The 7,225-nt window shown below is 32.3% G+C and overlaps 1 protein-coding gene across 9 annotated transcripts in view; it reads right to left on the bottom strand.

Annotated features, from left to right (window-relative positions):
- Positions 1-855: 855 nt before the first annotated feature.
- LOC141441431 (uncharacterized) overlaps positions 856-7,225 on the bottom strand; it is a 75,839-nt gene continuing 69,469 nt past the window's right edge. For all 9 annotated transcript variants that reach the window (XM_074106165.1, XM_074106158.1, XM_074106161.1 and 6 more), the window contains one exon: positions 856-6,759. The gene's annotated coding sequence lies outside the window, so the exon portion shown is untranslated. The remainder of the gene's footprint in view (positions 6,760-7,225) is intronic.

The following is a 7,225-nucleotide window of genomic DNA, read 5'->3' as shown; positions in this document are numbered from 1 at the left end:
CAGCAACATATAAATGTTTCCTAAATCCTAATGACCCTTATCAGGGCTTACGATAGCTAAGCTTATGCAAAATATGCGTGTTCATGCAGTTCCTCCACCTCCACACTGTAAGAACACACACAAACCCATCTATCAGTCTATCACCACCACCACACTACACTGACGCGTTTCGAACTCAACCAGAGCTCATCTTCAGAGTGACAAAACAGTACACCATGCTACCAGTTGTTAGACTAATGAACTACAACCACCGTTTTAATTTGTCACTGTAACTCCCCAAGTACCCACATATATATTATGAAATAAAACAAAACTACCCACAAATTATTAATAAATTTTAACCGTTCTTCGAAACTACCTTGATTTTTATTTATTTACTGTCAACTGATTGATTTTTATTTATTTATCGTTTTTATTTTATTTTATTTGTTTACCGTCTGGTACGCCTGATTCAATAAATGGGTTTATGGGAAGGTCAGGCAGCGGCGGCCTTACCCATTGCGAGGCTCCGGGCGGCAGGTTTTTGGGAGGCCCTTTGTCCTTCGTGAAAAGTATGTGATGCGAAAATAGTTAAACAATCTATATTTTTTAAAATTTGCTTGGGTTGTTGCGCGAGGCCCCGGTTCGCCACCCCCTAAGGCTAAAGGGAATACATTTTGAATTTATCTTATCAGGAAGTACATCCATAAGCCAATAAACGAAATTATCACTATGAAGTAAACTAAATCTCTGGTGAAGTTCAAGTATTTCACTTAGGTCATGTCTTTTGCTGTAATGCCTGTAATGTGCTTTTATTTTACTTACAGGGAAACCTATCTAGGTGGCCATGTACAGAAATAAATAAAAAACTACAAAAATAGTCTTTTTTGCTTTAATAATTCATCGATAATAGCTATACTTAGAACAAAATCACATAACAAGTTTGAACTGTAGCACAAAAACTTTGCTGTCGCATTAGCTTATACAGTTATAGAAGCATTTTACATTTTTAAAAGGTTAGATTTAAAACTGCGGTGCCTGGCTGTTTAAAAAAAGCGAAATGTTCAGATGACAGAATTATTTTCTCAAGCTGTATGGTTTTAATCCCTTTGTCTGTTCAAGTTTGCGTAAAAAAAATAAACGACTTTTCCCGTTCCCGCGCTTATTTATTTTAAAAGTTACTTTATAGTGAAATATTCGTGTAAAATAGGCATACACATCAAGACACCGCCATGGAACAGGTCAAATATTGATTTTATAAACATTTATCTACTAACGATATTTATTCTTTCAGAGTAGCGTTATCACATCCGAGAAGTAGGTATCAAAAACAATTTGTGAAGGAGGTGAAAGCTTTAATTAACATAACCAAGCACCATAATACACGATTGTCTTACATAACGCTGTCAATGAATATAAAACATTTTCCCGTACATTTACTATTCCCGCTAAGTTATTTCTATTTATATTTTCGGACAAATTCTATTTACACGTTAAAACGTCAACCACCGTACTTTCTGTCAAATTACCTACACATCGAAAATTAAATTTTTAGACAATACAATTTATATTTTAATAGGTGTTCTGATACATACAATGTTATGTTTTTTACTTTACCTATCACAGCAGCAAATTAAAATGGAAGAATCCTGATTTGATTACATCTAGTTACTGAAGTTACTCCCATCCCAATACACTAGCGCGTTCTTACTTGATTTTTTTTTTATTGTGACCTATTTAAAACTAAATATAAACCGGAAGTATAATAGTGGAATAATAACAATGGCGGTACAAGTAAAAAATTGCATCATTGTATGTATCACATTTATATTTAAAACAAAACATAACGGCAAAGGCACTTTAACAGCAATAATACATCGTCTTTTAACTAATTAAACAACAAACAAAATAATCATCACAAATTAATTACTTTTGTAAATAACAGCTTTTGGCAAAAGGTTAGAAATGGAAAACAATAGGTACTTATGATACAGAGGTATATAAATTGGCAAAAACAGGACAAAACAGGTTCAAAAGGGACAAAACACAACTATAATGTGCATTAGAACTCGATTCTATATGCGATAGTCTGATAGAAAACATCGTCATGTCATGTTTTTTTTTTCAACTTTTTGGTTTCCCTTTGTTTAACGCCTATGTTACTCATTGAGATGAAACGTCCGACGTCCAATACAATAATGTCATGTCAGGACACTTTTTTAAATAACAAAAGCGCCGTTGATCTTCATCAATTGTAATAAATAATTATTACGATTAGAATTGTAAAAGGTACACTTAAGTACAAAACAAAATACTGTTGAACGGTCAACTTACAAAAAAGTTTCAAAGTTATTACTTATTAGTAACACAATATAATATACATCACTATGTAAAAACATTTAATTATTGTACTATTAAATTTATACTATACGTCAACTGCAGCCCTAACTTCCTCGAGCCCCTTTTAAATAGAAATAAGTGTTAAAATAAAAGAAAAATACTTTAGGAAAATACCATAATGTCTTGTAAACTAACAATCAATTATTGTTAAGTAATTATAGATCAATCGATATTTTTACGGAGGTGAATGGTAATGAACAGCTCTAGCTTAGTTTAGTTTTCTGCAGGTTTTAATTGCAGAGGGATAAGACATTTCCCCTTGTATTTGAGGGTCAGGCATCTGTCTATTAATTTCCAGTGATTTTAACTGGCAAAATTTAAAGACATTGGAAACAAAAATCCTAATACTTTATTCCTATCAAATACATGTATAACATTTTTATTGTCAGAACAGTACAATGTTAGTACTGTTCTGACAGTCAAAATTATACCTTATGGAAAAAGCTAGTTACGCAGTATTGCAGTAGCAACGACATTAAATAGCTTGCTATAAATCATAAAAATAATTTAAATAGGTAAAGAATAAGGAAATAAATCATAACGATCACAATACTGAACACTTACAAAATGTAATTGATCTTAATTATTATCTTTTAATCTAGTCCGGTCATCGTATACCATGTTTTTAAATACAAAACCAGGATACGACGGCAAGTGCAATCGAGTCAATTGCAAATAGGTAAAGAGGGCAACAAACTCTTTATTGTACATGATTGTACTAAATAATTAAACAAACAAAATTTACAAACAATATAATATAAAGCCTTATGAGAAAACATTAAAGGCAAAGTGGACAGATGCCGAACTAGTCGAGTTATAATTTCAATAATTTACGTAATTAACATCACCATTAGACAAGGATTACTGCTACGAAACGTTTATTGTCAATTTTGTTATGACATACTAAAGGGGGTGTACGAAAGATGTATACATCAATCTACATATTATGTTTATATAGCACTGGAATAACAGTAATCAAAATTAACATTTCTCGTGATAACTCGTGAAATTTCGTCTATATTTATTTTGTAGTTGGTACTTGTTAGTAATTTTAATACACCTCCATTAGCTTGCGACCGGTAATAAAGCTGTACAAAACTCGAACGGCTCTTTATTAACAAAAAGCTGACCAAATTGTGTGTTATTCATTAAATTATAAGTTCATTACGTACCCTAGGTCCGACTTCTAAAATACGACGATCTAGCAACAACACCTATATGTAGATATAAATTACACTCAAAATCCAAAAAATAAGTATTTAGGAACGTGAATAATTTAATTTAATTTTGATTTTAGCCTTGGCATTTTATATTTTATTAATGATCGCGTTGTTCTACATATAATACAGTAGCAAATAACTCTAGTTTAAGTTTTAATTTCAGTTTAGTGTAGTCAAAATAGGAGCATGTGAAACTACCACGTACTAAAACGCTAATTTAGGTAAGTCTGCCATACAAACCTAAAGACAACCTGCCAGACATAATAATAATTCTTCGAAAATAGTTAATCACAGATTATGCCGCTCTAGTAAACAGTAAAAAAAAAGATAATTTACCACAACAAATTTGCAAAAAAAAAACTCATGTTCATATTTTGCCAGGCAGATTGACTTAGATAACTTTTTTTGGATTTAGAGTGTACACGAACGTGATATATTACAAACGAGGTAAGCATTACATTAAAAAAAAGAACCATAGAATTCACAATTCTCTTTACTCTATGGTACAGCCAACAGCAAGTTTATCATAGGACGATATATCACTATGTATGATGTATACATGTATGGAATGTACCTATGAGAAAAAGATCAATGAATTTAGATAAATTAATATATAAAAATACCTGAACGGCAACAAAATAAAAAAAGTAAATAGTGTACATTTTTGTTCCATATAAAATTAATCAAAACACGTATCAAAGTATAATTTTAATTAAAATTCATCGGTCTTTTCCATACAGTGTAAGATTATGCTTTATTGAATATCTTGCTCAATATCTGCACAATTAAGATTGTTTTTTTGGAATCTTTTTGTATTTTTCATTTAAATTTCAAATATTTACTTTTACGGTCATCCCGTAAAACCTAAATTGAAAATACAAACTGAAATATAGATGCACAGAAAAACCAGAAAACCTCCAGCAGTGGTGTAGCGGTATAGCACGCGGTACGGAATACCGAGGACCTGGGTTCGATTCCCAGTGCTGGTTTTATTTTTCTGGTTTTTCTGTGCATCTATATTTCAGTTTGTATTTTCAATATACATATATACTTTACCGCTTTGGTAGGGTTTGTGTACATATTTTTGAGATTTGTGGTGTACACATATTGGTGAATTTGTTGGCATACCGCTGCTGACTGTACATTTCGTATAACACCAGTAAACTTTCAGAAGACGTGCAATATCCGATTTGAAAGTGCCATTTCTAATACTACTAACATTATCATTTGATAATTGACGAAATTTTTTTAAATACAAAAAATACATGGTGCTTTTTTTTGTCAACGATTCACTGAAGTACCTAAAGTCGCTTAAAGGCGTAGGCGCTATGTTATGCACGCGATAACTATGAAAGTTAGCACCTCTGGTTAAGTCGAAATAAGCCAGTTAGTCATACAGTCAATAGGTGTCCCAAAACAAAAGACGTTATTATCTTGGCAAATTTATTACTCATTGCATTGCAGAAAAAAAACCTAGGGGAAATGCCATAAGACCGTGTTTGTACCGAAACCAGTATAGCTGCATGGAAAAGCAATAAATTTTATTTCGGTAACATACTGAGAACTTAACACGAAATTTTTGAGATTTTACTGTACAATGTAACTGAAAATTGCACGAGCTGCGTGATAAAAAATTGCTAAATACAGGACTACAAAATTACCAGATGCTACTCGAATGATTTAATTCAAATTTGACAACGCAATTGACATAATACGGTCAGTTGGACTTATTTATGACCAGCGTGTCACGTTGAGCCATTTCCACTTGTTTTTTTTCTATTCCGTGAGTGCCAATATTGTTTTTGGGACACCCTGTACAGGCACACAGCGTGTGCCCAATAGTTTGAACTTGACTTTACAAATTATGATTTAACAATATTTTATTAAATATCTTGAACGATTATAATATTAAAATTTAACCAGACCCAAAATATACGGGTAATGGTACCTGGATTTTACGATAACTTTCATCTTATTTCAAATAAGACGATTCCCCGTATATTTTCTATCAGGTTATATTTAATTATTTTATTATTTATATTAGGGGCTGTTTCACCATCCATCGACTAGTGTTAACTGACGCTTAAATGTGATGCCGTCTCCGTCTATTCGAACAAAACAAACAGAGACGGCATCACATTTAACCGTCAGTTAACTCTAATCAATGGATGGTGAAACAGCCCCAAAGAATACCACCAACTTTCTTTTAAAAACAATCCACGGCAAAAACTAGATACATCTTTCTAATACTGCGTACTTTTTAAGAATTGGATTTATCCATAGTGAACGGCATGAAAGTAGCTAAATAAACAGACATATATGGCTAGTCATTATTTATATTTATTCGTCGTCGATTCCGACTGTTTTATCATTCTCCACGTGATTTTTTCAAAAAGTTCAAGTTGAATTATTTCAAGAACGATAGTATCGCCTGAAAAAACGTTTTAATACCTACTAAATTGTAGTTATTGATGTAATAACAGTAACTTTTCCCCAATTTCCTTAAGAATTCATTAATTTCAAACTATGTAATAGTTGAACTACATAAATAAATATACAATAATTACATTTTTATCATTTAAATGGAAACTTTTTCACAGCCTCAATACTTTAAAACAATTATTTCATAACGTGAAAAAAATAGTAAGGAGTACGATTTGTAATACCTTGTCAGTAACAAAGTAATTTGAATGGTTAGTAAAATAACGAGTGTAAAATAAACAAAAATATTAGGCTTTAACAATAAGTGTTCTTTTTCTCGTCTTTTAGAAACAAAATGTCTTAATTGAAACTAAGTAGTTATGTACGATATTTCGAAATAGAGGGTCTACCAGACTATTCACAGATAATAAACTGCTTACAACAAAACCAGGAAAAATAAGTGTCTCATTATTTCACTTCGCAAGTAAATTCAGATAAATCTAGCACATTTTTTTAAATATTTATATTTATTTTTTGAAATCGAATCGCATCGAAAGCGTTGGATTTACTCAATTAATAGACCCTCAGTATAAATTAAAAACATATTCCGCCGTCCCAGCACCTCCACCGCATTACAGTAGTAGAATGATTATTGACATAAAGGCTAGGTGTAAAGCTCAAATTGAACGATAAGCGAAAGCGACACAACCTAGCACAGCACCTCACACTGCGGTATACGCTGAAACAGAAATATTACATCTTATAATAATTAAATAACAGGGGAAAATTTACACCAATTGGCCTAGTCCCAAACATTGACCGTAGTTCCTACGTGGACCCAGTGTGAGTTAGGAACTTCACACACACCATTGAGTTGGTCGCAGGTTGTATAGGTTTTCTCGCGACAACATTTCTTTATCGTAAAGCTCCTAGTAAATTTCGTATATAATTTCGCACATGAATTTCGACAAACTCGGAGACGCGAGCCCTGGTTTGAACTCATGATCCTCTATTGAGAGGCCATAGGTCAACCCACTAGGCCACCACGGCACATTTAAGTGCAGCAACCTCCCGAGACACCCCACGTCAAATTTTTTATATAACAATTTGAAACTTTAGGCATGAAAAGTTGACATTTGGTTAAATATGTCCTCAAGTTAATACCTTATAAGAAATTCCAACATCGTATTTATCCACATAGTGCT

This window comes from Choristoneura fumiferana, chromosome 24 (assembly GCF_025370935.1).
Source record: "Choristoneura fumiferana chromosome 24, NRCan_CFum_1, whole genome shotgun sequence".
Classification (NCBI taxonomy): domain Eukaryota; kingdom Metazoa; phylum Arthropoda; class Insecta; order Lepidoptera; family Tortricidae; genus Choristoneura; species Choristoneura fumiferana.
Note: the sequence above shows the minus strand (reverse complement) of the source record. Positions and strands in the feature narration are given on the sequence as shown.